Below are 16,800 nucleotides of genomic sequence, written 5' to 3'. Positions count from 1 at the left end.
CATCCTGTGCAGTGAATGTTTAGCAGCATCCCTGGCCTCTACTCACTGATGCCAGTAGCATATACCATCAGCCCCAGTTGTATCAACCAAAACTGTCTGTAGACACTGCCAAATGCCCCCTGGGAAGAAGCAAAGTAACTTGTTGAGAACCACTGAATTAGAGGGATGTTTTTAAATAATAAAATGTACACTCATTAGAGCCCTTACTAACCTAAATATACCCTACATAATCCCAACTCTGGCCTACCTCTCTAACCTCATGTAATACCACTAACACTCTTCCTGCATTATGCTCCCTCTATAGTCACTATGACCTTCTCTCACTTCCTAAAATACCACAGCCATTTCTGGTATAGAAATTTTGCTTTTGCTCCTCTTCCTTGTGCTTGATTCTCGCCCAGGTTCTGTGCATGTCCCAGCTTAAATTTCATGTCCTGGAAAATGCCTTTCCTGACTGTATATATGTATATATCTCATTATTACCCATTACAGTAACTAATTTATTCCCTTTATAGCATTCATCAGTACATGCATCAATATAGCATAATCACTACATGATTATTATGTTTACCTGATTCTTGACTGTCTCTCACATGAGGACATATCTTGTCTGTCTTATTTCTAGTAAGTAGCCAAAATGAAATGAACAAACTTATAACTGGAGAATCTTAAGTACCAGATGAACTGGCATCAATGATAACCTCAGCACAACCCCCACTGCATTCCCCACCTGTATTTACCATCATTCCCCCTTGAAGTGGAGGGGAGGAAAATGCAAGAAAGAGGAAGAGCCAACAATGCTCGTTTGTAAAATATCTTTGCCAACATCATATTCTCTGAAGGGCTGTGTAGCATGCCATATGTAATGAACCTAAAGCACTGGAAAGGTGTGATAAAGAGACTGTATTCAATAAATGATGACTATGTATGTAAAGCACTAAGCACAATACCAATAGCAGATAAATGAAAAACACCACTTTTTTTTTTTTTTAAAGTAGGCTCCATGCCCAATGTATGGCTTGAACTCACAACCCTGAGATCAAGAGTCACATACTCTGAACCAGCCAGGTGCCCCGAAAAATGCCACCTCTCTTGCCCCTTTTTATTTTTTATTTTTTTTTAACATGTTTATTTATTTTTGAGAGACATAAAGAGAGCACGAGCGGGGGAGGAACAGAGAGAGAGGGAGACACAATACAAAGCAGGCTCCAGGCTCCAAGCTCCAAGCTGTCAGCACAGAGCCCAACGCAAGCCCGAACCCAGAAACTGTGAGATCATGACCTGAGCCGAAGTCGGACGCTCAACCGACTGAGCCACCCAGGCGCCCCCATCTCTTGCCCCTTTTAATCTCACTCTACCACAAGCTTGCTCTGAATATGGTTAAGAATAGAACTCCGTCCCCAAAAGATATTTCCCTTTCTGCACCTCCACGAACATACTGGGTGTAACGTAGATTAGTTATTCATATACACTGACTAGGGAAAGCCAAATATCCATTAACCAAAACCAATTCATCACAAAATGAGCTCAGTACATTGCAATTAATGTCAGTAAACAAAATAATCATATTAAATATTCAGTTTTTGGACCCAGCTTTAAATTAACCTTGGGTGGGGAGGGGGGATCAAAATTGCTATTTAATAATATCAGTGTTGGTTACTAAAAATACCTACTACATCTAATACAAGTCTACTTATAGGAAATAAAATAGTAAACTGAGTTCATGATTAGACTCAAATAACAACAAAGGGCAAAATACTATAAAGTACTACATAATATTTAGTTAATAATTAGAACAAAATTATTTCTCTTAAATTACCTTTAATATACTAGTTCTAACAGCATTCTGTAATGCATTTGGGAGTTTGAGGAAAGTGATATTACAAAGGGAACATAAAGGAAGCCAAATAGCCAGTCTGAATCCTCGTCCTGCTAATTACCACTTATGTGACCTTTGGAAAATCACTTCACTGGGTCTCAGTTTCCTCATCTACAAACTGAGACTTAACCATAGTACCCACCTCACAGAGTTGTAAGAATTACATAACATATTAAAATGCTCAGAACAGTGTTTGATGTATAAGAAATCCTATTAGCAATATTATACAATATTATTATATTGCTGTTAACTACTATGATATAATTTTGTTTCTTAAACATGTGCATCACTGCAGTAAGTTCTATTGAACAACACTGTATCAGACCACAGGGTAGTTATAATGCCTGGTGAGATAATGCGTATCTTTTTCTTCTCTAAGTTTTTTAGGAAGAGCTTAGAAAAAAAAGCACTCTAAACCCAAAACATTTTTTTTTAATCTAGTAACTTTCACATGTAACAAAGAATTTTGGTTTCAGTCCTATTTAACAAGTCAAAGAAGAGTGGGGAAGAAAAGAGACTATCTCTAAGGATCTCTTTTCTGAGAGATAACCAAATAAATGGACTTTTTCATTCCCTGTCCACCCTATACATCAAGCTATCCACTAAACTCAGCAAATGATACCATGCTTAGTTAAGGAATTACCTATTATATTCAAATATAATTGTTAACTAAAAAAGCAAATTTGTGATGTAGTAATATAAGCTTCTCTGACACAGTAAATAAAAGATCTGAAGTTGCATCTAACAATTAGCCTGATTTTTAAAGTACACATTATGATAAATGGTTTTTAGGACAACTGCAATATCTGCAACTTAAAAATACTTGATTTCTATTGGCAACAAAACCACAAGTATTGCTAGTGCATCTGTGATTTGCTGCACACATTCGAAATCAAAGAAAATGCCAAATCTTGCCTATAGGTTAATGAAGATAAACACGTGATTATGTTCTAATCAAAGTTCATGAGCCCTGGTTTAAAAAGATTGCTTTAAGGGGCGCCTGGGTGGCTCAGTTGGTTAGGCATCTGACTTCGGCTCAGGTCATGATCGTGAATCCAAGCCCCACATCAGGCTCTAAACTGACAGCTCAGGGCCTGGAGCCTGCTTCGGATTCTGCGTCTCCCTCTGTCTCTCTGCTACTCCCCCACTGGTACTGTCTCTCTCAAAAATAAACATTACAAAAAAAAAAAAAAAAAAGGGTTGCTTTCAGAGATTAGAGTCACAAAACCCTGTATTCAAACTCACCACTTCCTAGCTAGGTAATACTGGGAAAAGGTACTTAACCTCTATACCTCACCTGTGAAATGGGAATAATACCAACATAAGACTTCTGTGCTATCTAGGGGCACCTGGGGGTGTCTCAGTTGGTTGAGCATCCTACTCTTGATTTTGGCTCAGGTCATGTTCCCAGAGTTGTGGGATCTTAAGTCTCTCTCTTTCTCCCTCTGTCCTTTCCCCACCTTGTGCTCTCTTTAAAAAGAAAAAGAAAAAAAAGATTGCTGTACCATTTCATTACTATTATGCTACTAGATACAGTATTTAACACACCTTCAAAAAACGTATATACTATTATAATCAGTAACCAAGGTCTGACAATTATATAGTTCATAACCTTCACTGTGCATCAGAAACTCAGATTTGTGGAAGTTGATCTGAGGTAGATCCCAATCACTGGTATATTTTTAAAGCTCCTACATGATTCTAATGTGCAGCCACTGGCCTAAAGACAAAGTTCAAACTCTTTAGTTTGGCACACTAAGAATTCTTATCACTACTTACAGCTCTATATTTTAATCACTCCTCCACAGGTAACCAATACTCTGAACACACACTGAACTAACACTTCCTCAACAAGTGGACTATAGTAGTACCTCTCAAACTTCAGCATGTATCAGAGACATCAGAAAGACCTGTTAAAAATTGCTGATGTCTCTCTGCAAAATTTCTAACTTAGGTGGACTTGGGAAAGGTCCAAGAAGATGTATTTCTTAACAAGCTCCCAGATAATATTGACACTGCTGCTGCATGGACCACACTTTGAGAACCACCAGGCAACCCTAGATCACAACCCTGTCCCTTTATATTCACCTAAAATGGCATTCCTATCTCCACCATCCCACTCTTGACTGGCTAACTATCACTTTTCTTTCAAAACTTACTTAAGAATTCACTTTCAGGAAGCAATTGCTCATTTCATCAAATCACCTCAAGGCACTTATCACATACTATAAAACTTGACTAGGAAAAAAAACCACTATAGAATGTTCTTAATGGTACACTAATGCTAGCATATGCGACTACAAAAGTTAGGTAAAGAGGCCTCCTTTGGATGAATTTTAAAAAGGTGAAAAAGGCAAATGGACAGTCTGTCAAACAGAATGAAATCTGGATTTCAGCCCTCACCTACTCCCTTGGCCAGACACCTTTATGCAAAGCACCAATTCTACAATCAATCATGACAGCCCTGGCATAGCATTACTACTAAAACACAAAGGAAGTACACCTAGACCAACCCCGGATATGAGGAAAGGAGGGAGAGAAGGAGCAATAAGGCTATCAGGAAAGGATGGAGAAGGTATCAGTTAAGTACTAAGTCATGAGTTATTTTCTCTGTACATAGAACAACAAGAACTGTTTTAATGTCTTTATACCCACAGTGTATGGCTCACTGTAAATTTCAATAAATGCATGAATGACTTACAATGAATAAAACTGTATGAAAACAGTTGCTAATATAGCTCTTTCTCACCAAATAAAGAAGCAAACACACACCCATAGCTGGCACCAAAAGCTATAAATAACTATCTAAATAATAACGTTTTGGTCTGTACACTTATCAGCTAGAAGAAAGCACAAATTTTTCTAATAACCAGATGGGAGATCAGAAGGCATAAGGAGCCTGCAGAAAATACACTTAGGTATTTCAAAATTAAAGACTTTCAAATCAAAACCTATGCGTTACCTGATTCAGAGTTGATTTCCTGAGTATTTTTCAGTAGACACTAAAAAATGTACAGGAATCTTGGAAACTAGGTCCAAGACACTAATTTCACAATGAAGAAACTGAGACCCAGAGAAGTAATGATTCAAAGACACATAGCTAATTAGTGGTAGAGCTGTAATTAAAACTCAGGTCTCTACCCCTTCGCTAGTTTTCTAATACCATGCTGCCTTTACATTTATAAAATAAAATACTAAATATTCATAACTTAAAAACTTGAGGGTTTTGTTCTTTGTATCCCATTTTTATGAAAGGACAAAGCAGTCACTCACCATCTTATTTTGTCTAAGAATTTTCTCAAAGATGTAACTTTGAACATAAGTTCTGCTCTCAGTAAAATTCATTCCTAATCTCTTTGTATGCAAAATTACACATGCAAAACTAATATTTGTAAATAATAATCCTGATACTACAACCATCAAAATGTCTCAATTACCAAGAAAGGATTACAATACCTTTACAGGAAGCAGTACATTCTTAAGAAAGAAAAAAGATAGTGGAGGGTGGGTGATGGGTATCAAGGAGGGCACCTTTTGGGATGAGCACTGGGTGTTGTATGGAAACCAACTTGACAATAAATTTCATATATTGGAAAAAAAAAAAAGAAAGAAAAACGAGCCTAATTTTTGAAATATGTTTAACAATAAGCAGAAAATTCTGGCTATAAACCTCATCTTAGTTAACCAGAATATCTCATCCTCTAACCACTCTTATTAATAGTTTTAATCTAATAGTAGTTCTATGTGCTGATAAGACAAAATTAATTAAAATTCTTTGCTTCTGGAAAGTAACCTCATCATTTATAATTTTATTCACCTTTTAAATGCAAAATTAATGTCCTTTGAATTTATGTGCAATGCAATACAGTCTAATAGTTAAAAGCTAACTTTTTAACTTCTACAGCAACCCATGACAGAGGTATGTTTCGGTTTTTTGGTTTTTTTACATACTTATTTTTAAGAGAGAGACAGAGCACGAGCAGGAAAGGGACAGAGAGAGACAGAAACACAGAATTCATAGAAGGCTCCAGGCTCTGAGCTGTCAGCACAGAGCCTGACACAGGGCTGGAAGTCACTAGCTGTGAGATCATGACTGAGGTGAAGTCGCACAACTTCACCCACTGAGCCACCCAGGCGCCTCCAGAGGTATGCTTTTATTCCCGTTTTAGAGATGAGAAAACTGAGGGTTAGAGAAGTTAAAGAACTCACCAAGTTTACATACCTAGGAAAGGGCTGCATTACAATTTAACAGAGGTGGGGTGCCTGGGTGGTTCTGTCAGACTCCTGATTTCAGCTCAGGTCATGACTTAGCAGTTTGTGAAATCAAGCCCCTTGCTGGGCTTTGCATGGACAGTGTGTAGCCTGCTTGGGATTCTCTCTCTCCCTCTCTGCCTGTCCCATGCTTGCGCACATGCTCTCTCTCTCTCTCTCACAAAATAAATAATTAAGCATTAAAAAAAAAAGATTTTAATAAAGGCAGTGTGACTCAGGTGCTAGCAATTCTCTTAGACAATGGCTTTCTTGGCCATTTATCATGGGATAGTGTTCCCTTCACCTGTAAACATACAAACTTTTTGACTATCCCTAACAATGTAAGACACACAGAAATGCATTTTCCTCCCAAAATGGAATTTAAGCTCTAATAATAAAGTAGAACACAACTTAAGATATTTTTAGCTTTTATATCCTGCATGTCATAAAAATTTCTGCACATTTGCTACTTTATACTATCTCTACTAGAGGAGAGAGGACACCTACCTCTCACGGCTATACGTGAGACAGAAAAATTAATAACCTGATATAATCAGGGTCAACAGAGCTTTGAGAGTAAGAGGGAATCAGGTACCTCAAAAGGGACAACCAGGTCATGTTCATGCTTGACTATGTATAAAGCCCATTTTGTCTGCCTCTCTAAGATTGAGAAGATAGGCAATGATCTCTCAAATCTCTACCTGGACCGTTAAACCAATTAAACAATTAGAAGAGAAATTTTGTCAGAGAGCCTAAAAACAGTACCAGTAATATTTAATTATTGTCACCATGAATAGAAAAGAAAGGGACTCTGCTGAAAAACTCTTCTGACTCTTGTTTGTGGCTTCCATTTACTATTTCAGGGTGGAAGCCAGCTCCCCATAATTCTGCATTTTATGCTTCCAAAGTATCTTGAACCTAACCCCCTGCACAACATTTCATGTATTATTCCTGTTGGTTTCCTTTACTGCTTTGGGGTTTTTGTTTTAGTTTTTAATCTCTCCTAATAGAACAGAAACTTAAGAGCAAAACCTATGTATTTATGAATTTTATATACTCACTACTCATCATGGAGTCGACCCTCAAAAATATTTATCGAAAAAAATCTTAACTGGATTCCCATCATAGAGATAAGACAACGAAGACCTCCAGAAATTAAATGTTCCACCCAAGACCACACAACCATCATATGGTGGAACAGGGAAGAAAACTAAATCTCTATAAAATAAACTTCAAAATGCAAAGGATTTCAATATGCAGAAATGAGGCTGAGAGAAAAATGACCTTTTAAGAGATTTAGAGTCTGGATTCAGAAAGTAAGCCTGGGCTGGCTTAAATACTGGCTGTATCATTTATTAGCTGTACAGCCTTGGGACAATCAATGTACAATACTACACAGGATACTGTGCCTCACGAACACTACCACTTATCAGATCTTGTGATGCCAACAATAAATGCAATAAAACAATTGGAACAAATGAAAATATATAGAGGATGATAAGTGCTGGCAAAGTTATCAGGAAAGATTTTACACAGACAGATCCTACAATTCAGTATTTGCTTTTTATTTTTTTCTTTGTGAGCTGTATCAATTATGCAGCACAATACATAAAATCTCAATAACAGTTTAAAGAACTGTTTGCTTTATAAGCAAACACCCCATATACCCCCTACTAAGGTCAACAAACAATACTCCAAAGATTTCTTTACATTGTGCCTCTCTCCCATCACAAACTTGGGAAGTTTAATCTAATTAATATTAAATTTAATCTAACCTATAAAATGGATAACAATAACTACCTCATCAGCTTACTGCAAAACATTTATTGATACATAGTAAATGCTCAATACACATATAAAACAGAACAAAGATGGGAAGATAGGCTAGGATACAGGTATGTTAATCCAATTTGCGAAAAGCAAAAACTCAAAGAGAAGCATAGTACAGAGATAGAGCTGAAAGGCTAGGTTGTAGCCATATGAGAAATATAAGGAAAACTAAATCACAAATAACATAGGGAAAACTAAGAAAATTCACTGGGCAGTTTTGGGAGACAATCCTCCATGGGTCTCTCACTTTTCTGCATATCTTCAAAACAGAGGCACTGAATGCCCATGTCCCAATCTTTTCAAGAATATTAGTACAGTGAACAATCTTGGAAAGACAAACAGCATCTCCTTCAAAGAAAATGGGAAGCATGCTTACCATTTATCATAAGGATTCAAGTTTCCCCACTGCATATACAGATCTTAACACTACCATAGTGCATAAAAACTGGGGCTCAGAGATCTGATGCAAATGCTGATTCTGTCATTAACTAGCTGTATGGACTTGAAAAAATTAGTATACAACACTACACAGGATACTGTGCTTTATAAACACTGCCACTTACCACTAATGGTATTGCTGTAATGCATTGTTCTTTACCTCTGATCAAGGAGCCCCATGGCTCCTACCAGCATCCATTAAACTGTGGCAGGTTAACTTGTTAGCCTTCAAGTAGGGTAAAATCTCAGGCCTTTCACCATTCATGACATTACCACATAATCAATGTCTATTGTAAGTGAAAGATTCCACTTCCATATTATCAGAAAGAAGAAAAAAGCAAAACAACTACATGCTGCCTTCAAGAGGTATATGTAAAATACAAAGAAAAAAAGTTTTTTAAGTAAATCAGTAAAAAAGATATACAATGAAAAGAGTAAGCTCGAGAAAGTTGAAGTGGCTATATTAATATCACATAAAGTAGACCTGAAAAGTATTACCAGGGATACAGAAAAATATTTCTTAATGGTAAAAAGATCAATTCATCAGGAAGACATATTATAAACTGTATGTGCCTAAAAACAAGAGTTTCAAAATACATAAAACAAAAATTGACAAAATTAAAGGAGAAATAGATAACTGTAAGAAATAGGCAATTATGACTAAAGTCATAGTTGTATATTTTAACCTCCCTCTCAGCAACTAAAAGAACTAGACCTCTCTCCAAAATTAAAAAACAAACAAAAATAACAGCAAATACACAAATGACTTGAAAATGCTACACCTTAATCTAATTGATATTTACAGAATACTACACTCAACAACTGCAGAATACACATTGTTTTCAAGTGTGAAAGATACATTTACCAACACAGACCATGAAACAAGGTTCAATAAATTTAAAGGAATTAAAATCATACAGTATATTCTCTGACCTCGAAATTAAGTTAGAAATCAATAACAAGATCTCTAAAATCATCCCAAATGTTTGAAAATTGAACCCATTCTTAAGTAATCCACATATCAAAGAAATTACAAAGCAAATAAACTACTTCAAGCTGAGTAACAAAAATACAACATATCAAAATCTGTGGAATACAGCAGTGTTTATAGAAAAATCGATAGTTTTCAATGTTCATATTAGAAAACAAGAAATGTCTATGGAGCACCTGGGTGGCTCAATCAGTTAAATGTCAGACTTCAGCTCAGGTCATGGTCTCACAGTTCATGAGTTCAAGCGTCAGGCTCTGTGCAGACAGCTCAGAGCCTACAGCCTGCTTCAGATTCTGTGCCTGCCTCTCTCTCTTCCCTCCCCGCACTCACACTCTCTTTCTTCCTCAAAATAAACATTAAAGAGAAAAAGGAAGGAAGGAAGGGAGGAAGGGAGGAAGGGAGGAAGGAAAGAAAACAAGAAATGTCCAAAATTTATGACCTAAGGTTCCACTTTAAGAAGCTAGAAAAAAGAGATGGGGCACTTGGGTGGAGCAGTCTGTTGAGCAGCTGACTCTCGATTTCAGCTCAGGTCATGATCTCACAGTTCGTGGGACTGAGCCTCTCATCAGGCTCTGCACTGAACATGGAGCCTGCTTGGGATTCTCCCTCTCCCTCTCTTTACCCCTCACCCATCTATCTTTTCTCTCTCTCTCTCTCTCTCTCTCTCTCTCTCAAAATAAATATTTTAAAAAGAAACTACAGAAAAAAGAGCAAATATGTAGAAGAAAAAAATTATAAGGAAAAGAAAAAAATGAGATAGAGAAGATGAATGGAGAAAAGTAGCAATGTTATTACCTGAAAAGACAGTAATACTGGTAAACCAAGAATGAAAACTGGTTAAGAAAAAAAGAAAGAACATACACCACCAGAAATTAAAGAGAAGATACCACTACAGATCCTACAGACATTAGAAGGATAACAAGGGAATCTTGTAAACAATTTATATCAATAAATCAAATGAGATGAACAAATGTTTAAATACAATTTATCAAAACTGACATGATGAAAAAAATCTAAACAGCCATATGTCTACTAACAAAACTAAATTTGAATGTTACCAAAAACCTTCCCCCTCCCCCCCCCCAAAAATCCCTATCTAGGTGGTACCATTGGTGAATTCTAGTAAACACTCAATTGAGAATGAATATCAATGCTAGACAAATTATTTCAGTAAACAGACCTATTTTATGAGGCCATCATAACCATATACTGAAACCTGACAAAGACATTACCACCAAAGAAAACTACAAAGCAATATCCCTTATGAATATCTCCAAACCCCTAAACAAAACATTAAATATGAAACATGAAATACTCCAAGTGAAAATTACCCTAGAAATCAAGGATAAAACAAATTCTTCTGCAAAATTAACTGTGTCAATTTATACCACTGCCAAAAGCAGTATAATTTCTTCACATTCTCACCAACACTTGATATTATCAGAATGTTTAATGTTTGCCAATTTGACAGAAGCAAAATGGTTTCTTCTTATGGTTTTACTTGGCACCCTCCTGATTACCAAGGTATAATTCACTGCTCTCCAGTTCGAAGTCACGATATCACTTAGGTGAGATGCAACCAACATTCTTTATTTAAAAAACAAAATCTGAAAATATCTGAGAGCACTACATAAAGGCTAAATACTATTTCATGAAACTTTTATTTCCTGTGTGTGTGTGTGTGTGTGTGTGTGTGTGTGTGTGTTTGTATTGGGTCACAATGTAAAATTTTTTTGTTACCTGTGAGCTTCTAGCAAGTTAAAAGCTATTACTGTAGCTGTTTAATTACAGCAAAACTCTATGAGATATTTGGGCAACTTAATAGTGCACCCTTTCTGCCCATAGCACAAAGGAATGTATTTTATAAAAAAAAAAAAAAAAAAAAAAAAAAAAGTAGGATTTAAGATGTCCTTCAAGCACAAACTGGCAAAAACAGAATTAAAAGAGGAGGAGGAAAAACCTAAGGGAAGCAATAAGGGATGAATTATATGGAGAAAAGATTCTATAAAACCAACTGGTCTATGACCTACTTAAAGCTCACTTTAAAAGAATCCCATTTCTCAATAAAACAGGGTTTCTCTCAGCACTAAGGTAGGAAGCTGGGATCCTATCCTCTTAACTATTGAAATGACAGAAAGCTAACCCCTCCTTCTCTGCAGGCATTCCCCTAATTCCCATCTCAAGATTCATCTCATCCTGGGGCTTAAGTAAGAATATTCTTTTAGGTCTCTACTTCCTGCTTTAGGTAGAAATACCTTAACTCTAAAAATTTATATGCTTATTCGGCTAACAAAGATTTACCAAGCCCCTATTATATCACCTATTAAGAAATCAAATTTTATCCCCCTAACAATTTTAACTCTTTATATTGAAGAGCTATATTCTTTAAATTCTTTATTCTTTAAAGCTTGATATCCTTAACTATAACTCTCCTAATTGCCTCCTCTTGAAAATATTTTGCTTCTTGGACTCAAACCATCCCACATACCACCTTCTGCTACCTTCTTTGTTCCACCAACAATATCTCTGACCCTTACAAATAACTATTTTCGTAAGAACAACTTCTTTACAATCTGCAGACCAATCAAGCCACAGCAATTGCCTGCTGCAATCAGTATGTGAATCTACCTGTCACTTAATGGCTTAAGCATTAAAATCTCTTACCTTATTAGATTCAATCTTATCTCTAAAATGGGTAAAACAATAGGTATGAAGGAATAATGATAATTAATTTCCTACTGCCTTATTACCTGAAGTTTTTTAATTCTAGTTTTTAATTTCCTTTAAATGCAATAAAATATTTTTATAGAAGGAGGCACTTAAAATGAGGTACGAGGAAATAATGGGAAAGTAAAAGGTTTAAAGACAAGCAAGTATGAGTAAATTTATCAAGTGGGTTATTGCTCTCCCTCTGTGCTCTCCTTATATGTCTGGATTCTAAAGACTCAAACGTAAAGATACCCCTTTCCCAATGGCAGGCAAAATTCTAAGAACTCTCAATGACCCACATCCTATAAATTACCTTCCCTTTGAGTGTAGGGGACCTGTAAACATAATGGGGTATCATTCCAGTGGTGGTTACATGGCAAACAGATTTTGCATATGTATTTAAGGTCCCTAATCAGTTGAGTATGCCAAAAAGGAAATTATCTTGGGTGGGTCTGGCCTAAGGAGAGGAGCTTTAAAAAGGGGTCTTAAAGGGGAGTCTAAAGGTCAAAAGAAAATGAACATACTCCGGGGCGCCTGGGTGGCTCAGTTGGTTGAGTGCCCAACTTCCGCTCAGGTCATGATCTCATTGTTCATGGGTTTGAGCTCCGTGTCGGGCTCTGTGCTGACAGTTTAGAGCCTGGAGCCTGCTTCAGATTCTGTGTCTCCCTCTCTCTCTGCCCCTCCCCGCTCGCGCTGTCAAAAATGAACAAATGTTAAAAAGAAAAAAGAAAAAAAAAAAGAAAAGAAAGAAAGGATGAAAAGGAACATATTCCTTTACTATAGGATTAAGCAGCAAAGAAAAAAGGGGAAAAATCGAAGAAGAGAACTTCCAACTACCTCCATTTTGACATCAGTCTGTACTTTCTAACTGATTAAACTCCTCTTTCCAGCTCCTCTCTTAAATCAGGCAAAACACCCAAAAGGTAAAGCATCCCCTGATGGGACCAAAACTACACCCACAAGCAATAAAGACTGCACTGAGCCAGTAAGACCCATTGTGACTGATGCCTGGAGCCAGGTGCTCTTGTACCCATGCACCCATGCTGCAAAAAAGATGTATCTTTTTCCCCAGTACACTATATGCAACTGCACTGATTATGAAGATACACAGATCCACAATCAAAGGGAAAAGCTAAAATTGTATAAGATGTTTAAGCTTTGTTAAACTACCATATACTTTATAACCTTCCATTTTAGTGATGAGAAAAGTAAGGCTCAGAGAGTGATATCCCAAAGACAATAAACCTGGGGAATGTTTAAAGTAACTTCCAGAGCTCTTTCCCCTACACCACAGCCCCCTTAAAGCTTTAAAAACGCCATTGAAATCAACAGTTAATTTTATTACTGTCTTCAAAGCAAACAATCCTAGTAACATAATTTCCCACCTTTCACATCTATTTCAGTAACTCAGCTTTGTCAGAACATCAAAACTAAAGTGGATACTGAGAAATTTCCACTCAAAAGTAGTCTGGTTGTAAAAATGACCATCGGTAAACTGCTTGAATAAATTTAAAATACATTTATTATAAATGTGAAGAAAAAAATTAGCAAAACACCTGTAGGTTTCCCAGAACTTTATTTAGAAAACAATCGGTGTTATGTGTTCACAAAAATCAAAAGTAGACACCCTTTCCATATCTTTCAGTATTTCTCCCCTTGTGCAATTTTTTAAATCTGAAATCATCACTGTAAATATGAGAACATGGCACAATATTTCGTACAATAAATAAGTCCTTTTATGTTCACTGTTGCGTATATTTCACCATAAAAATTTGCAATTTTCTTAAAACACACATGGAAAACTAAAAGGTAGAGTCGTATTCAAATTCCACAAGTTACAAATCACACAACTTTCTTTATACTAATTCAAATACTTTCACAAACACTGTATTTCCTAGGAAGATGAAAAATATAGTCCTTTCTAGTCACGACCACGCGAAGGAATAAACTATATTCATCACCTTAAGAATTTTAACAGCAAATAATTCGCTACCGTCACATACAAACAGCATTGTTTTGAGTCTATAAGCTTCCAAAACCATCCCATGATTTATACGCCCCGGGCACGATTCTCTGCAATGTGAAGAGAATCGATAACATTTCAAATGTGGGTAGAAAGGGTGACGTGACAATCCTAAGACCTGAAAATTTTTTAAGTCCCTAGAGCACACAAGAAGCACCCAGTTCAGACACTCCAATCGAGGCCCAGGTCCAACTCCAGGCACTCCAGTTTCCCAGCTCTTCACCCCGCCCCCACCCCGAGAAAGGAGGGAAAACAACTTTTATTGGCCTCTTCTCCCGGGGAATTGGCAAACTAGCGGGGCAGTGCTCCGGTCTGGACACGTTTTACAGTGAGGCCTCCGTCGGGGGCGGGGAGGGCAGATAGCGGGAAAGCCTGGCTTCGAAGCCCCCTCTCCCCCAGTCGCAAGCCCCCTGCCCCACCCCACCAAGAAGAGGTCCCGGCCGGCCGCCACGCCGAGCGACCCCCAGGCCCCTCCGCTGAGGCGAGCTTGTTGTCATGTGACGCCGCCGCCGCTAAAACACCGCAGAAACGCAGGGCGGCGGGCGGCGAAAGGCATTCGCACCAGCCCGCCTCGGCCCGGCCCCGCCGGGCGCGGGCGAGTCCCGAGAGTCCGGGCGGGGGGGGGGAGCGGAGGGCGGAGGGCGGGCTTGGCGGCGGGCCCGAGCGCGCCACAAAGGCTTCCGCGCCCGTCGCTGTAGTGCCCGAGCGGGCGGGGGCACGATTTTCAGGCCCGCGGGAGGGGTGGGGAGGGACGAGGGCTCTGGGGTGCCCGCCGCGCCCACAGCCGCCCCCTGGGCGCCCGGACGGCCAGCGACCGCCGCGCCCCGCACAGGCCCACGCGGCCTCCCTCCCCCGCGCGGGGCCCGCGCCCGGCCCGCCCGCCCGCTCCTCGCTCGCGCTCTCTCGCTCTCTCGCTCTCGCCCGGCCTCCATCTTGGATCCGCGCTTCCAGCCCCCGCGCCGCTGCCGCCGCATTCCCCCTTTCCCGCCCCCCGCCGCCGTCGCCGCCGCCCGCACTCACCTCAGCTGCCCATCCGGGCGCCGCCGGCCGTCGACCTAGTTTCCCCCCAAAAGTCTCCGGTGTGTTATTCCCGATGTGGGGGGGTTGTTACGGGGTGGTCGCCGGGGGTTCGGGAGCGGGGGCCGCGCCTTCAACGGAGCTGCAATCCTAACCCGCCATCTGGTGGCATTTTCCACACGCCAATGGCGCCGCTGCAGACTTGGGTCCGGACCGCCCTCTGCTGGCCGCGGCGCTTACTGCCTAGCTGACGGGACGGGCCTGCCCGGAAAGGGGAGGGAGCTGAGGCGCGAGCTGGGGACCGCAGCGGGGACGCGCGCAAACGCTTTCCTGTGGGGATTGCGCGCACGCGCACCAGCGGGGCGGGAAACGTGGCCGCTGCGTGGAGACCCCGCCCCCACACGGAGCCGTAGCCTAGCTCAGCCAATCGCAATCGGCGGATACCTCTTGGTGAGGGCGTTGTGGACCGTTCTTGGGCCGCCTGAGGCTGGCAGAAAGACGGCCACGGTGGCGCCTGCGCGCCCTGCTAGCCGAGTTGCCGCCCGCCATTTTCGGAGCTTTTCCGAGACCTGGGAGGGAGGCCCGCCCTCGGCCGGTTCACTGAAGCCCCTCCCCAGGTCGCGAGACTGGCGCTTCCCTGCAGCCTCGTCTGGCTAGTGCTGCTTCCACCCCACGTCCGGGAATCGCTCTGCGGAAATAGGAGGGAGTGAAGGTGCCAAGCTCTTCATCCAACTCTCCTGGGTCTAACGAGGGCCTCTGAGCTTAGCATTGTATTAGCTACCTTTTGTTGACTGTTGGGAAGACGGTTTTGCGAGCGAGGGTGAAAAGGTTTCGAGAACTGTTTAGGCCCTCCCTTGCCGACCTAGACGCTACAGTGCCTGCCCCAGGCCGATTGGCGTCGTCCCTGCCTCTGTAAAGCAGATCCTCTCCGTAGTGCCGGCTTTGCATAAGGCGGCAGCATTGGCTAGTTAGTGAAAAAGGAATGTAGCTGCACTGGGAAAATACAGCCTCAGCTTTGACAGTTCTCTTCCCACAGCGTAGGACAACTCTCAGTGGCTCTGAAATGAACGTATTGACTAATGTGAAATGTAACCAAAATATGTCCTTGAACGTCGCCTCTTCTACCCGCCTTTCTGTGGCAGTGGCTCCTACATTTCACCTGCTCACAACTTTTCAATACGAAAGTGAATCCTTAATCTCCCTGGTCAGCAGCCCCATTCATGACAATTCTTTATTGCTAGAGCCAGCTCTGTTTTAATATTGCCTTAGAATCCCTCAAATCCTTTAGTCTTCAGACCCAATTTCCAATAAATTACCCCTATTACCTGTTTCTTTCCCAAAGGTCACAAAGTGTGTGGCTGTTTCACTGGAGGAAGTCACAGTCGACCTAGACGGGTATGAATTCGTGACTGGCCTCCCATCTATAAATTTTTTTTTTTTAACTAATCTCTGGTTGACTTCTCATATTTTCCTCAAAGACTTTACAGCTTTCCTTATTAAAGGTTCCAGTCCCAATCCATACTAATAGGTAACTTCATTTAGTTTCCTGGAATCTAACCTCGAATTCCCAATTCTGGTTTGATATTCTCTCCATCTTAAAATATCTGTAGTCACATTCTGTTCATGATCTCAAAAATTCTCATCAAATTAGCCTGTTCTCCA

At 40.1% G+C, this 16,800-nt stretch overlaps 1 protein-coding gene across 2 annotated transcripts in view; it reads right to left on the bottom strand.

The window, feature by feature from the left end:
* STAG1 (stromal antigen 1) overlaps window positions 1-15,454 on the bottom strand; it is a 402,258-nt gene extending 386,804 nt beyond the window's left edge. The window contains exon 1 of one of the 2 annotated variants that reach the window (XM_042998579.1): window positions 15,142-15,454. The gene's annotated coding sequence lies outside the window, so the exon portion shown is untranslated. The remainder of the gene's footprint in view (window positions 1-15,141) is intronic. The other variant, XM_042998577.1, reaches the window with a different exon arrangement.
* Between the last annotated feature and the right edge of the window lie 1,346 nt (window positions 15,455-16,800).

Source organism: Panthera tigris, chromosome C2, assembly GCF_018350195.1.
Source record: "Panthera tigris isolate Pti1 chromosome C2, P.tigris_Pti1_mat1.1, whole genome shotgun sequence".
NCBI lineage: Eukaryota > Metazoa > Chordata > Mammalia > Carnivora > Felidae > Panthera > Panthera tigris.
The sequence above is the reverse complement of the archived record's forward strand: the minus strand, read 5'-3'. Positions and strand labels throughout refer to the sequence as shown.